At 39.6% G+C, this 17,072-nt stretch overlaps 1 protein-coding gene across 14 annotated transcripts in view; it reads right to left on the bottom strand.

Annotated features, from left to right (window-relative positions):
- Positions 1 to 17,072, bottom strand: part of APBB2 (amyloid beta precursor protein binding family B member 2) — a 379,382-nt gene that overhangs the window by 267,736 nt on the left and 94,574 nt on the right. For 13 of the 14 annotated variants that reach the window (XM_057546260.1, XM_057546268.1, XM_057546269.1 and 10 more), the window contains one exon: positions 7,951 to 8,056. The gene's annotated coding sequence lies outside the window, so the exon portion shown is untranslated. Of the gene's footprint in view, positions 1 to 6,939; positions 7,045 to 7,950; positions 8,057 to 17,072 lie in introns of all 14 variants that reach the window. The other variant, XM_057546265.1, reaches the window with a different exon arrangement.

Below are 17,072 nucleotides of genomic sequence, written 5' to 3'. Positions count from 1 at the left end.
TCAAAAGGGAATAACATCATGAATCTTTGTGCGACTTGAAATTTATGAAGTGTATGCCTGTGATGGACAGGACACTTTGTTTTCACTGTAGAACCACGTTCTGAGACCCATTCTCCTGCTGTCAGGCCGAGCAGCAGCCATGGGAAGAAGCAGCTCCCTGTGCTTTATTTCTAGCACACCTGAAGCTGCCATCAACTGCGGCCATGACAGCTATTTACGGGCCCTTACTTTCCCCTTTTCCAGTAACAGCGGCAGAGACAAGATATGAAACTTCCCCAGGGTTTGCTTTCCTTCCTCACAGCTCTCTTGGAAGATGAAGGAAACCCCAGAGTTTTTCAAAGCCCGGAGGCAATGTTGATCTTGAGTAACATTTTCTATTTTCTTAAAAGACGTCATTTCCTACTCTCCTCCAGCATACAGAACATGAAGCAAAGCCTAACTACCTCCTTAGAGTACAGGAAAATAAATGCAGTAGTTACAAGAGAACGTGAACTCTGGTTTAAAAACAGCAAAGGGTTAGGGATAAACACGGGCTCTAATACTGAACCGTCAAATTCTGTCCTGCGAGCTCACAGTTTTGGCCTCCTTTAAAGAGTATCTGAGCAGGGCTTCCCTGGTGGCGCAGTGGTTGAGAATCTGCCTGCCAATGCAGGCGACACGGGTTCGAGCCCTGGTCTGGGAAGATCCCACATGCCGCGGAGCAACTGGGCCCGTGAGCCACAACTACTGAGCCTGCGCATCTGGAGCCTGTGCTCCGCAACAAGAGAGGCCGCGATAGTGAGAGGCCCGCGCACCGCGATTAAGAGTGGCCCCCGCTTGCCACAACTAGAGAAAGCCCTCGCACAGAAACGAAGACCCAACACAGCCAAAAATGAATAAATAAAAATTAAAAAAAAAAAAAAAAAAAAAAAAGAGTATCTGAGCAAAAGTGGCTCCCATCTGAATACGGATATTTTTTCCCTAAATTCCCAGTGAACCAAGTACACGAACCTATTATAACAACCTGTTTTCCGAGCAACCCAATCCAAAAATGGGCAGAAGATCTAAATAGACATTTCTCCAAAGAAGATATACAGATGGCCTACAGACACATGAAAGAATGCTCAACATCATTAATCATTAGAGAAATGCAAATCAAAACTACAATGAGATATCATCTCGCACCGGTCAGAATGGCCATCATCAAAAAATCTACAAACAGGGCTTCCCTGGTGGCGCAGTGGTTGAGAATCTGCCTGCCAATGCAGGGGACACGGGTTCGAGCCCTGGTCTGGGAAGATCCCACATGCCGCGGAGCAACTGGGCCCGTGAGCCACAACTACTGAGCCTGCGCGTCTGGAGCCTGTGCTCCACAACAAGAGAGGCCGCGACAGTGAGAGGCCCGCGCACCGCAATGAAGAGTGGCCCCCGCTTGCCACAACTAGAGAAAGCCCTCGCACAGAAACGAAGACCCAACGCAGCCAAAAATAAATAAATGAATAAAAAAAAAAAAAAAAAAACTTAAAAAAAAAAAATCTACAAACAATAAATGCTGGAGAGGGTGTGGAGGAAGGGGAACACTCTTGCACTGTTGGTGGGAATGTGAATTGATACAGCCACTATGGAGAACAGTATGGAGGTTCCTTAAAAAACTACAAATAGAACTGCCATACGACCCAGCAATCCCACTACTGGGCATATACCCTGAGAAAACCATAGGTCAAAAAGAGTCATGTACCAAAATGTTCATTGCAGCTCTATTTACAATAGCCAGGACATGGAAGCAACCTAAATGTCCATCGACAGATGAATGGATAAAGAAGATGTGGCACATATATACAATGGAATATTACTCAGCCATAAAAAGAAATGAAATGGAGGTATTTGTAATGAGGTGGATGGAGTTAGAGTCTGTCATACAGAGTGAAGTAAGTCAGAAAGAGAAAAACAAATACAGTATGCTAACACATATATACGGAATCTAAGGGGGAAAAAAAAAAAAGGCCATGAAGAACCTAGTGGCAAGACGGGAATAAAGACACAGACCTACTAGAGAATGGACTTGAGGATATGGGGAGGGGGTGGGGTGAGATGTGACAGGATAAGAGAGTGTCATGGACATATATACACTACCAAATGTAAAATAGATAACTAGTGAGAAGCAGCCGCATAGCATAGCGAGATCAGCTCGGTGCTTTGTGACCACCTAGAGGGGTGGGATGGGGAGGGTGGGAGGGAGGGAGATGCAAAAGGGAAGAGAAATGGGAACATATTGTATATGTATAACTGATTCACTTTGTTATAAAGCAGAAGCTAACACACCATTGTAAGGCAATTATACTTCAATAAAGATGTTTAAAAAAAAAAAAGGAATGAAAAAAAAAATAAAAGTCACAATGGTTATCCGTCAAAAAAAAAAAAAAAAAAAAACAACCTGTTTTCTTATCCATCTTCACTTTACAGATGCTTTCTTGTCATGAGTCACAGAGTTTATAAACCAAGAAACTAGGGTGCAAACCTAGGCAGCCTGACCCCAACGGTCTCCCATAATATGCCCTGAACCAGAAAAGTACTTCTGTTTGTTGTCTAAATCTGAAACCAGCCAGGACCAACAGGAGTGACCATCAACACAAGGGCTCCACATATTTTTACAAACTGAGGTCCTTACCTGCATGGATGATGGTGTAGTATTTTTTATGAACTCAAAAATATCATTTAAGACAGTTTTATACCTGCCATAGCAATGAAGCAGCAAGCACAGCTTTACAGCCTCCAAAAGGGCTTACAAGAAGTGCATTGTAGTCTCAGCTTCAGTTTTGGACAGCAAGTCACAAGATAAAATGGCAATTAGGAATTTCCTGAAACTTTAGAGATCAATCTAGATGTCAAACAATTAAATAGATAAATAAATAAAATATCAAATTAAAATCCAATTACCCCCTTTTAAGTAACACTTGATATAACTTCAACAGAAGCTTTATATATATAATTTTAAAACACTGAATTTCAAGGGACAAAATATCTTAGAGATTATTCATCTTATCAATGCAAATTTTATTGAGCAAAGAGTTATGAAAGACAAAAAAAAAAAAAAAAAAGTGAATGAGACTGGATCCCAGGCCTCAAGACCTTAGTCTATTAAACATTATGTAAATAACTATAACCCAATTCAAGTTAAAAACAATAAAAGATAAAATCAGAATATACTATGAGAGACTGAAGTAGGATATTAAGGGAGTTTGACACACAGAAGGGATCACTTCTGATCACAGCACAGTGGTTAAGAGCCATAAACATGAGCGTCATACAGACCTGAGTTCAAGTCTTAACCACTCCACTCCCTAGCTATGTGACATGAGACAAGTTAATTTAACCTCACTGAGCCTCAGTTTCAAAACCTTTATAATGGGGCAATAACACCTACCTCTCAGAACGGATATATAGGATTAAATAAGATAAAATATGTAAAACTCTTAATACAGTTCCCAGCACACTCCCAGGGTTAATTGCTAGCAGTGGCTTCCAGTCCCAGACCTATTATTTCTCCATCTCACATGCTTAGCTACTTCTCTTACCAATGCTCCTTAATTGCTCTGGTCCAATGCCCTGCTAGATCCTACTAACAACTCTTCTTTAAAGATGAAGAGATGGACTTTGAGAAAATGGGGAATGTGCCCAATGCCATAGAGACTCCTGATTCCTCGGGAAATGACCGCCCCTTCCTCAGCAGGCCCACAGCATTTGTGAATCCATCTTCCCTACAAGCTCACCAGAGTCAGATGGATACCTCATGGGCTTTAAAGTTAGATGGATCAGGGTTAGAATCCTAACTCAAACCTTTTCTAGCTGTGTGAATGCTGGCGAGTTACTTTCCCCCGAGTTTCAATAATCCCTACCCTAAGAATTACTGTGACAATCTAGTGACTCACTACTATGACTTCCACACTTGTTCAGACAGCGGAGCCAGTCTAAGGGCAAAATATCAGAAATCTTGGTATATTTAACTGTACCACATGAACCAAGAATTATTCTACTAGGAGAAATTACAACTACGTTATATACATACTGCTTCCCAAATATTATGTGTGTGTGTGTGCACACATATGTGTGTATAAATACATACACACGTTTTTTAAATCATTGTTCTAAGTTTATTGATTAAATGCTTGTTATTCATTAACTTTTTTTTTTCTATTTGCTAATTTAACTTAACAAGTAGTAGCAGGTACCAAAAGTTCAGGAAAATATAATGGAAAAAAAACTTAAGGATTAGAAAATTCTATTCATGATTTATTCTGGAAGGGATGGGTCAATGAATATCATTACTGAACGTTAGTGGTCCAACGCCTCATTTGAGAATATCCAGCCCACTGCTTGTCACATAGTACACACTGAATATATGTTATTTCAATCTGAATTTGAAACTCAAATTAAGTTCCCTGAAAGCAAGAGCATATCTCATTCATCTTTGACTAATGAGCTCCTAACACAGTGCCTGGAACATGGTAGTTGTGCAAAAAATGTCGGCTTAATAAATGAACCTAAAATTGAGAAGGCATGCAAAGGTCTATAATACATTTTGCATCTCCAATTAATCTGGATTTCAATTTGCTCCAATAAATTATATTCCAAAGTCTATGAAACGTTCCTTCTGTACCCATCACCTCATCTGAGATATGAAGAGCTTCTTGGGAGGGAGAAATACATAGGTAGAATCCTTCCTTAGGCACAGAAATATTGATGAAGACAGCTAAGTGGGAGGAAGATGTCACCTGCACTCTTGTAATATAACAAAGGGACCAAAGAAGACACAAGCTTTATACACAGTACCCATCAAACAGTGACATTTACCATTCTGAACACATATTTAGTCCCACAAGCCTCCTGTTCAGAACATGTCTGGTTACAGTAAACACAGTAGAGATTGTAGAAGGCGAATCCTAGTCTATTCTCTGTTCACAGATGAAAAACCCACACCATATATTTCACATATTTATACTCCCTTCTAACTGAAAGCCAGGATCACCTCAAATTAAACAAAAAGCTAAGATTCAACTGTTTCTCTTTCACTAAAAATGATATTGTAGGCAAATATTTATTAGCATGGGAATTCATTATTTATTAAGTGGAAAAGAAAGGATACCAAATAATTTGTAGCATATACTACTCTGCTAGTATTAACATAAAAATAAATATATAGGGGCTTCCCTGGTGGCACAGTGGTTGAGAATCTGCCTGCTAATGCAGGGGACACGGGTTCGAGCCCTGGTCTGGGCAGATCCCACATGCCGAGGAGCAGCTGGGCCCGTGAGCCACAATTACTGAGCCTGCACATCTGGAGCCTGTGCTCCGCAACAAGAGAGGCCGCGATAGTGAGAGGCCCGCGCACCGCGATGAAGAGTGGCCCCCACTTGCCACGACTAGAGAAAGCCCTCACACAGAAACGAAGACCCAACACAGCCATAAATAAATAAATAAATTTTAAAAATAAATAAATAAATAAATAAATATATGTATTAAACAGGATAATAAAATAGAAGCTATTTTCTACTTCTTTTAAAATAATCCATGGTTAGGGGGGAAAACCACGGCGGGGTGGGGATGGTGGTGTGCTGAATTGGGCGATTGGGATTGACATGTATACACTGATGTGTATAAAATTGATGACTGATTAAAAAATAATAATAATAATCCTTGACTAATTTTTCAAAAGTGCATCTACATTTTGTCAATATTATAGACTCAAGTTTCCAGGAACCTATTTCAAATAATTAAATAAAATACTTGAAACAAGTAAGTCTTTGAAAACATATTTGTGATTAAGAGAAAAATAAAAGTAGAGGACAAATGGGAGTTAAAAGGAAGTATGGTGGTTGTTTAGGGTTTTGAATTTTCCCTAAAATTGCACTAACCTCCCCCAAAATAAGGCACCAATTCATTTAAGTACCCCTTACAGTTTTCAAAGTACTGTCAGAAACATTCACCTGTGACTTTTGTAAATTTCAGAAGGGACTTCCCTCCATCTCCCCCAACCCTGCCCTCTCCCTTAATGTTTACTTCCATACAACTAGTTCTTCAGGACTAGATATATACAGAGCATACTTATGCATTATAACCACCTTCTTTTTAACTTAAAAGTCAACTGTGAACATCCTTCTGTGCATGTAAATTTTCACCTATGACATCAGTTTCAGTAAGCAGAGATCCTTCTGCCATAGTCCCTTTGTAACACAGGGACTGTCTTTAGCTTACTGTGGTGATCAAAAGTCCTACTCATGCCTTGCTTCTACAAAATGGAAAAGTGACTTTTACAGCAATATCACAAAGGGAATATTTCGGTGTAATGGAAGGAAAATATTTCACCAGGGACTATATTAAATTTTAAAGAAATGCTAAATTATTTGAAAGGCAGTTTAAGTAGCTCACTTTCTGGGGCTAAGTTGTATTTCCAATCTAAACACCACTGCAAATATTGAGATCCTAAAGGCCAGAGAATTAATCTTTTGCTCTTTTCGTCCCACTTCTGTGGACAGATTGGTGACTTCCAACATAATCCTCTTTCAAATATCCTTCCAGGATGGAATAAATATCCTTTATTTTAAGGTTAATATGTGAATACAAGGCTAAAAAATGCAACTGAATATATTGCTATCATTTTTTTAAATTCCATTTTAATTTCACTACTGCAAATATTTCACTGTAACAAAAAAAAATGTTTTTGGAGAAAATTTTCAAAGTCTTTGCTGTCATTGGATTTATATTTTAGCATAGACTTGATGGCTCTCAGAAACTGTTTTCGTGGTGTGTGTATGTAATATTTTTTCAGTACATCTTATTTAACTTCAAAACAGCTTCATAATTAAAGACCCTTACCTTATTAAAATTATTTCCACATAACACACAATTCAGTTATAAATAAATTTACACTACAAACAATATAACAATAAAATCTGATCTTACTGTTTAACGCTTCTATGGAACTTCTAGAGTATAGTTCTTTTCTGTCTTGTTTTGTTTTAGGAATGTTTCAACTATCTCATTTGTACTGTCAGAAATGTAGAGGAGCTGTAATACACAAAGTATACAAAGTTTAGAAAACTATCTAGTGATTTAATGAGCAAACAGTTCCTACTGTCAATGATATTGCTTCTGGAATACACCAGAAAGGAGGTGTGTGTGAGCGCGCGTGCATGAGTGCGTCTGTGTGTGTACGTGTGTTGCTTCGCTTACATTCTTATGGGCCACTCACATTTCCAAGCAGTATCTACAAAAAAGTAGACTGTATTATTTTTAGGGCCCATTTTACCTTTCTCTTCAAAAAGATCAGGGAAATAAACTGAACTTTATGGTGCCAAACAATTTTTTCTACAAGATAGTCAAGCCATTCACACAGGTTTCTCAATTAAACTATCTTGGAGTTTCTCGAAAAAGTTATAAAACAATAAAACTGACAGATGCATCAATTCGTCTAAGACCAAGCTACATGAGGGACTTACTGAACAAGTGATTCCACATTTTATTTTCCTTTCCAGACAAGAAAAGAACCAAATGGATTTACATTCTTATTCTAAAAAATTCAGAACCAAAGAGCTTATCTAAAAGTCTAAAACTCCTGAAGCTCAGAAAACTAGACTCACTTTTCTGTCACACCATATTACACTGTCTTACCTTTAGAGTTTAATTCATCTACTGAACACCTGATAAAAGGTTTTAGCACAACCTTGAGGACTCAGTATATGAAATGCCAAAGAAATGGCACATTGCAAAAATTCATCCTAATCTCTTGAAAGGTTTTGTTGTTTTTTTTTTTTTAAAGGTCTCCTGAGTCCCTTTCCATGTTTCAAGTCTGTAAGAGCAAATAAAACTTACAAAGCCAGGAAAGAAAGGAAGTAGAAAAGCCACAGACAAACTGTTAACTTTCTGAGAGAAATATAACAAAATTTTTAAAAAGCAAGTTAGAAAATTACTTACTTTTCCCAGGTCTTTGGTACAAAGCTCAGAAGGCAATTTCCCTTTTCCCACCAAGTCTTGTTAATTAATAGCAATCACTCAATGAGGTCAGGCAGCCCGAATATATCTAGAAATTGTGTACAGACAAAAAGTTAACATTCAAAGTCAGATTAAAAATTAAAAATCAAAACACCCCATTGCTATACAGAGTCTCTGCATAATTAAAATACAGATTGCACTGGAATATCTAAATGATGAGCTATATTAGCTACTTTTCTTTCAGAACAATACTAACAAGACTTGCTAAACCTAGATGGTGTTTTGATCTGTCATCTTATTAAAGTTACTAGAGCCGGAATCAGCAAGGCTTCTTGGCAAGCTTCACGATAAAAATGTCCTTCTCAGGGAGTCATAAAAAGCAACTTAGGGAGGATGTGGACTTCTAATTATACTGTGACTTGGGAGGGAAGGTCTTCTGAAATCACACTTGCCTGCCTCACCTTCCAAAGATGAGCTCATCTCACAAACACAAAAGCAGTTGTAAATAGAAGTGAACAATAACAACTTAAAGAAATTCATTAACAACTTGTAAGTGCCCTTCAGATGTATCCATTGAAGCACACTTCACTTTTGCAGGTGGGTATGAGAAGAGAGAAGCCTGTTGACTTTTTTTTTAAAATAAATTTATTTATTTATTTATTTTGGCTGCATTGGGTCTCTGTTGCTGTGCGCGGGCTTCCTCTAGAGTTGCAGCGAGCGGGGGCTACTCTTTGTTGCGGTGCGCGGGCTTCTCACTGCGGTGGCTTCTCTTGTTGCGGTGCGCAGGCTTCTCACTGCGGTGGCTTCTCTTGTTGCGGAGCACGGGCTCTAGGTGCACGGGCTTCAGTAACTGTGGCATGCAGGCTCAGCAGTTGTGGCCGAAGGGCTCTAGAGCGCAAGCTCAGTAGTTGTGGCTCACGGGCTCTAGAGCACAGCCTCAGTAGTTGTGGCGCATGGGCTTAGTTGTTCTGCGGCATGTGGGATCTTCCCGGACCAGGGATCGAACCCGTGTCCCCTGTGATTCAGTCAGCTGTGGCCAGGTCGGCAGGGCCATGTGACAGGCTTTCCTCACAAATGGCTCTATGAGTGGTGCAGGTAACCTGCTAGTGTTGGAGGGTCTCCTGCAGAGGCAGGCAGTGGCTGTGTCTCACCGTGGGGACAAGGACACTGGCAGCAGAAGTTCTGGGAAGTACTCCTTGGCGTGAGCCCTCCCAGAGTCCACCATCAGCCCCACCAAAGAGCCCAGGTAGGCTCCAGTGCTGGGCTGCCTCACTGATAAAGGTTTTTGAGTGTTATGTCCCTGATCCTACTTTTCCCTTAAGCATTGGGGGGTTTACTGCATGATTCTGCATAGCATGGTGGTTTTTAGAAACACATATATTGCATTTTAGCAGACCTGACTGTATAGTAACTAGTGTTTACAAGGATGCTTGTGTGTTGTGTGTTTTGTTTTGTTTTTTTGGGTTTTTTTGGCCACGCCACATGGCTTATGGGATCTTAGTTCCCCGACCAGGGATCGAACCCAGCCCCATGCAGTGAAAGCGCTGAGTCTTAACCACTGGACCACCAAAGAAAGTCCCAGGACGCTTGTGATTTAGACCAGAGGGGTTAAATTATGATTTTCAAATATGTTCATTATGTTAAAGAGGATAGCAACATATGTAATTTAATTTTAGAAAGAATCACACTCACATACTAGGTTTACAATAACCTAGTATGGACACTTTTAAGGGTGTTTCAGTTACGTGAAAAATTTATTTATGAGAAGTTCCCTAATGGTGTTGTTAGATAAATGAAGCGTTACTGCATCATTCCGGACAGACCAACATGATGGTGTTATAAGGATACGATTCTTGCAGACAAGAGGACTTAGCCAGAGTTGCTAGAGAGGAGAAACTGAATTATTTGTCATTCCTTGAAACCAATAAACTTTTAAAAGATTAAAGTTATCCGTAAAAAAAAGTCCAAGATATACATAAAGATATGTACAAAGAAGTTTTCCATTAAAGTAATAACAATTTTAAGCAATTTTAAAATATAAATATTCAGCAATGGATAAAGTTTTTTAAAATCTGTAAGATATTTAATAAAATGAGAAAATGTTTTTAAGCAGTGTTCATTGGGAATGCAGACTACAAGATATGTTCCATATCATCTCAATTTTGTTTAAAAGTATCTATACCTAGAAAAAAAGACTAGAATGAAAAAAGTCAACATTTGTATAGTTACTAATTAGAGATAACAGAATAAGAATAGAATAATTTTTATTTTCTTTGCATTTTCCTGTGGTTCCCAAATTTTCCACAATAATCACATCTACTTTTACAGTTAGAAATAACCATACGCTATATAAAAATAGGACTAAGGCATTTGGTGGGGAAAAAACCTCTTTTTATCCCCACTTTAATTCTGAATGTGACTCCAAGCCAGTAGAATGAACACCAGCCCAAGAACAAGGGTACCAGATGCTTCCTCCACAGGTATTAACAGATCCAGTCACAGAAAGTATTTTCTATCTCATAATTCAAGGGCAAATACAGTCCCAACAGAGATGTTCAAAGTATATAAATCCGTTTTAGAGGCCAAAATATAATTTGCTTTTACTGGCTAAAACAGTTATGGATTTAGTAAAATCCAGATGAAAGAAGATTTTTTTTTTAATTAATTATTTTTTATTTTATTTTTGGCTGTGTTGGGTCTTCGTTTCTGTGCGAGGGCTTTCTCCAGTTGCGGCAAGTGGGGGCCACTCTTCATCGCGGTGCGCGGGCCTCTCACTATCGCGGCCTCTCTTGTTGCGGAGCACAGGCTCCAGATGCGCAAGCTCAGTAGTTGTGGCTCACGGGCGTAGTTGCTCCGCGGCATGTGGGATCTTCCCAGACCAGGGCTCGAACCCGTGTCCCCTGCATTAGCAGGCAGATTCTCAACCACTGCGCCACCAGGGAAGCCCCAGATGAAAGAAGATTTTTAATTATATAATTGCATATTAGCTGTCTTAATGTCTGAAAGAAATTTAGTTATGAATGAAGAAATTGTGCTCTGGATAAAGCTCCTTTCAAACAAGATCAAGATTAAAGAAATACAAGAAGCAATGGATTCATTTGTGGGGATGAGTGCCTCACTCGGGGAGTTTTCGATAGAAAGTAAGAAAGAGATATTGATCTTTACGACCTCCAAAAGAACTCAAGTTGTATTAAAATTTTCCCAATAAACATAAAACTGGACTTTGAAAATAATCCATTTGCCAAAAATGGTGACTCCTTAGTCATCAGTCTGCTTAGTTTAATTCCATGCACTGAAACTGCATAAGAACTAAATGGTGAAACTACAATACTCTGAAGTCAAGGGCCAATGTGGAACAATTTGGCCACCACACAGCCTGAGTTCACTTACCTATACTGGCCAGCAGCACATTTAAAGGATGTACCCCTTTCCATCTTCAGTGTAGCCTTACTCACATCAAATACCCAGTAACTATTTGGTGTAGAGCAATTGCTTTAGTACCACTCTCCATTCTCAAGAATGCACTGAAGATTAAAAATCAGTGATTGTGTGTGTGTGTGTGTGTGTGTGCGTGCGTGTGTGCGTGTGTATGTGTGGTTTTGTTTTATAAAATTATAAAGCATCTGTAACATGCAGTGTATACATCTGAATAATAACCATATTCCTGCTGTACAAAGTATAGATGTACTAGTCTCTGTTTTGTTTTGTTTTTTACTTCCAAAAATGCTGACTTCAATGGAAAACAAACAGAAAACCCTTCTGTTTCAAATTTACTTTTGTATTTTTAAGCATTTTCATAACTTCCCTATCAAATGGAAACAAAGCTACTGATTTCATGTTTTGTTCTGTTTTGTTTCATAGAATAGAAAAGGCAAATGAATATTTAATTACGCTATCATATACAAAAAGAGATCACAGAGGTGATACTGAGTTCCAGAAAAATCAGTCAGTTCAAGTTCAAGATCAGAGACTATCATTTTATCAAATGTATGTTGATTACTTTGGAAAATAACTGAAATTCTTGGCTTCTGTGTCTCACAAGTTGCTGCCTAAAATGCTACTACACATATGCACCTTTAATAATTTGCAACCAAATATTATAATCAGTAAATAAATTCAAATACTATTTTCAATTAGGAGTGTTCAAAATAAAAACTATGAATTTTAATTTTTAAAAGAAGACATGCAGAAATATACATCCACTTATACACACCTCACACTGACTGAAAATACAGAACACTTAGGAACTCTCAGTATGGAAACTATATTTCTTAAATTGCTCTAAGAATTAGCATATGTATAGCTCAGGGGAATACACTCTCTTAGCATTACTGGATATAAAAAAGGGCAACCAATTTTCAGAGTCTACCTGGAAAATAAGCAGAAATTATTTTCTCAGGCTCTCTAGTCACTCCGTGGGCAGAATTCCAACATAATCTAAATTGGTCTTGGCACTATCTCACTCCCCTTTTTGCATCACTGCACCACTCTGGTCCAAAGCCCAATGACCTTCTCTTTCAATGGCCTCCTACTCTCATTGGTCCTTTCCTTCCAACTTCTAAACTTTCAATGACTCCATGGCAATATCTTAGCAGAAGCTGGGGAATGGGGGAGCTTCAACAAATGATTAAGGAATTTTAACTTTCTCTGGATTATATGCATTTTTAAAGAAAAGTTTGAGTACCCAGATCTTGTTTTTCTAAGCACCATAGCTCACTGGAGAAATAGTTGGGTCCAGGCCTGGGGATAAGGAAAGTACAATATAAGCCTAGAACACCTTACTATGCCAGGAAGCAAGAAGTGCTCAAATATTAATGCAGACATGACAGAAGGACACAGGGGCTGCCTTGAAGGGGCTCCCACTGGCCAAATGTGGTACAATCTGAACAACAAAAAGAATGATACGGATAAATTATAACACACTCAATTTTTAAAAAAGGAACAATCAATCCACAGATACTCATGGAAAGGGGGATAGTGGAAAGCTCTTCTTTACAAAGAAAGCCAGCTAATAAACACCAAAGGAATAGCAGAAATAGAAAATCCCACTTTGCAGCCACCAAGGCAATGATTGATTCAGTCAAGGGTCGTTAATGGACGCTAAAACCATTAGGGAAAGGGTTGCTATGGAATAGGATACTCACACAGTCTCAGAATATCACCCCACAGATTACTCATCACTTACCGAGGGGAAAAGGTATCCTTATAATGGAGAGCTCTGGCAGACCACCTTACCCAAGTGATGGCTGGCACAATCAATTATAGGATAACCGAACATCACATGTCTCCACAGGGACTATGTAGTATGTTTGTCAAAAGGCTTAATCTGTATCTCATCATAACGTAACAATCAAACAAATCCAGTACTTGTGGTACTTTCTACAAGACAATTATCTTGGCATTCTCCAAGATATCAGTGCCATGAATGACAAAAATAAACAAAAACAGGGTGACTGTTCTGGATTAAAGGAAAAGAAACAAAATGCAGTGAATGACTGTTGATGAATCTTGGATGAGGAGAGGGGTTATAAAAGACATTACTGGAATAACTGGTGAAATTTGAATCGGTATTATGGGCTATGTGGGAGAATATTCTTGCATTTGGGAGATACACGTTAAAGTATTAATATTTCGGGTAAAGGGTCATGACCTCTATAACTAACTCAACCGGTTCAGCAAAAATGTTTTAAAGTGTGTGTATACAGAGACAGAGAGACAGCAACAGAGAGAGACAGAGATAAAACAAATTTGGCAAAATGTTAGCATTTTATATGGCAGGCTGGTTGTAACCTCTAAAAGCCAGTAACTACGGTTACTTGTAGGCTGTGTCTATTCCATATGAAGAGAGATCATAAAGGAGCTTATGGTTGAAACCAACACAAATAGAAACAGAGACCACTGGTGTTACAGCATTTAGTCCATTTTTCAAAACACTTTTTCCAATTCATTTTTCTTCTGTAGCAATTAATGGTCATTAGTTGGGAGGAAGAAGATTTACAGAGAAAAAGAAACCCAAGGAAGAAGACAACAATGGATAAAAATTAGGCACAGATAATTTCAGTTCTCTTCCATACCTCTTCTTTGGAAGAAGAGGTAAGTCTCAAGGTTTAAAAAAATTGTGCATTGTTTTCCATCCTGGTGAGAAACCCTGGATAGATGTGGACCATTCCAGTGAGCAAGAAAGAGTCCCTCTGCAAGAGGTATTCTGACCAAACACCAGGACCAGTGAAGCTGAGCACTTCATTTCATGCCCAGCCCTGGCCAAGCCTAGAACAGAGGGGCATGTGTCTGAATAACGAACGTTCCATGTGGGCAAACTTGCATCCCAGAAGCCCAGCTTTCCGCAGCTGCCTCAAACTGAATGTGTTGCAAACAGAATTCTCCTCCACCAAACTTGATCCCTTGTTTCTATTACCTCTCTCCTCAGTCTATCCACTCTCAAAAGTGCAGCTTCATCTTTCACTTTGGTTCCCATTGGCCCTCTCTTCCTCGTTCACATCCTCAGGCCCATATTGGCCACAAGGTCTCTCACATTCCAGGCAGAAACAGCCTCTCTTTTCTCTGTTTCTCCTCAATACTTCTATCTATGGCACTCACTTGACACTTTTTAAATATCTTTGCCACACGGTACTGATTCTGTACTCACTGTAGGCAAGAACTTTACTATGTTACCTCATTTAAAAATCACTGAGGGACTTCCCTGGAGGCGCAGTGGTTAAGAATCTGCCTGCCGATGCAGGAGACAAGAGTTTGAGCCCTGGTCCGGGAAGATCCCACATGCCGCGGAGCAACTAAGCCCGTGCACCAGAACTACTGAGCCTGTGCTCTAGAGCCCGAGAGCCACAACTACTGAGCCCGCGTGCCACAACTACTGAAGCCCGCGCGCCTACAGCCCGTGCTCTGCAACAAGAGAAGCCACCACAATTAGAAGCCCGCGCACCACAACGAAGAGTAGCCCCCGCTCACCGCAACTAGAGAAAGCCCGCGCGCAGCAACGAAGACCCAACGCAGCCAAAAAAAAAAAAAAAAAAAAAAAAAATCACTGAAATTCTGTGAAGTAGTTTACATTATTTTGCTTCTATCTACGGAAGAAATGGATACTCAGGTGAAATAACTTGTCCGAGGTCACAGAGTTGTAAAGTTGATATTCAGACCCTGATCTTCTGGTTCTACCCTAACACCAAGGTGCTTCAGATTTTATTTATCATTTTAAACACTGTCCCCTGTCCTTAAATCAAGCACAGACTCCTTGAAGGAAGGGATCCATTTTATCCAGCTTTGTGCTCTCTCCAGAGCCTAGCAATACTCATAACTCATGTTCACTGAATTATATTTCAAGACTCAGCCCAGAAACCATTTTTCTTTCTGACTTCCAAGCCCAATCCCTGTACAACCACCCACCCCCTCCCCTTGCCCTCTATATGTTTCTACTGCAGTACATGCAAGCCTTAACGGCAGGCTTCGTAACTGCCACATGTGTGCCCTGGAACACAGCAGGCACCTAATGTATGTTTGCTGAATGAAATGTGTATGCATGAGACAGCAGGGTTCCTTATCAAGGCCACTATGTCTTGCTAGAAAATTGACCTCATTTTTATCTTTATCACATACTGAGGAAATTATTTTAGGAAAGAGTGACACAGGGAAAATGGAGAAAAACAGTCTTGGCCTTTGGGTCCTACCCACTTCACCTGCTGTCCTGGGTATACTGTGTTCTGGAGAAGTGCTTCCAAATTTTAATGGATACGTAGTTATCATTAAATACAAATTACGATTCAGTATGTCTGTGATAGAGCCCAAGATTCTGCATTTCTTTTTCTGGGGCGTGGGGGAATGCAAACAAGAGGCTAACCAAGATTCTGCATTTCTAACAAGCTCCCAAGAGACATTGATGCTGCTGATCTATGGACCACACTTCCCAGGAGCAAGAAGTTCTAGACTGTAATAGTGAAACTGTGCCCATTTAAAGAGAAATAACATGTAGACTAAATGACCAGACATAAATTCAGAGTGTTAATGCTAGTTATCTCTGGGTTTCTTCTTTCTGCTTTCCTATAATTTCCAAGTATTCTATAATGACTCTTGCTGATGGAAATAAAAAGTTTAAATGCTATATATACACATGCATAAAAAACTGTACATTTGGACATTTCGACTTTGCATGGCTACATCTTTATTTAAGCAACAAATATACTTAACAGGACCAGACTTGGGAAATAACAAGATGGTGAATTTAGCAATTCCCTGTCTGCTCATTTTAACATGTCGATTAACATAAAACAGTAATTACCCTTAGCAAGCAGTCACCACCACAAGCATTGCTTTTCTCAGGTTCCTTTCCCTTAAAAGAAAGAGAAAGAATCCATTCAGTTGGAAGACAATAAAAGGCAAACCAAATTAAGGACAGAAGAAAGAACAAGCAGGTGCTACAATGAACCTCTTCCAAGTGGGTCAACAGAACCTCATGAAGTTGAAAAGGAGGTGGAAATGCATTTCTCCCAGCAGAGTTGGGGTGGGCTGGGTTCCCCGACAAGGCAAAGTGCAATATATTAAAGCAGCACTCACCGTGCACCTGCAAGCGAGGTGCAAAGAAATGGTCCTCAGAGGAGCCCCCCTTCCAAACGTAACAAGGAAAGATCATTAGGAAAAGGCAATTAGAGGGTGTGCGTTTGCAGGAAAGCACTCCCCAAATACCTCCTTCTCTTCCGTGTTGTTCCTAAGGATGCCAGGTTTATCCTATGAGTTGCAGAAGTTGCAGCCCAGGCAGGTGGGCATCTCATGCCCACTCCCATACCCGCAGCTATTCCGGACTCTTGTCCAGCCATAGGTACCTGTGACTCAGGAAGGGCCAAAAACAAAGGAGGCACTTTGTAACCAGAGTATTCCTGGTTAAAGTAGGACCAACAAGGTTCTGCATCCTCTGTTTTCCAACCCACAGGCCTAAGTGACTTTTTGCCTTAAAGAAATATTGTGAAAGTCACTGTTAAATTACCCGAAAGGATTGGAACTTAGTGTCTGGAAGGCTTATATATATATACAATGGGACTAAAAATCACTTCTGTGTGTCTATTAAGGATGTGGTTTCCTATCTGTGAAGTTTAGAC

This window comes from Balaenoptera acutorostrata, chromosome 5, assembly GCF_949987535.1.
Source record: "Balaenoptera acutorostrata chromosome 5, mBalAcu1.1, whole genome shotgun sequence".
Classification (NCBI taxonomy): Eukaryota; Metazoa; Chordata; class Mammalia; order Artiodactyla; family Balaenopteridae; genus Balaenoptera; species Balaenoptera acutorostrata.
The sequence above is the reverse complement of the archived record's forward strand: the minus strand, read 5'-3'. Positions and strand labels throughout refer to the sequence as shown.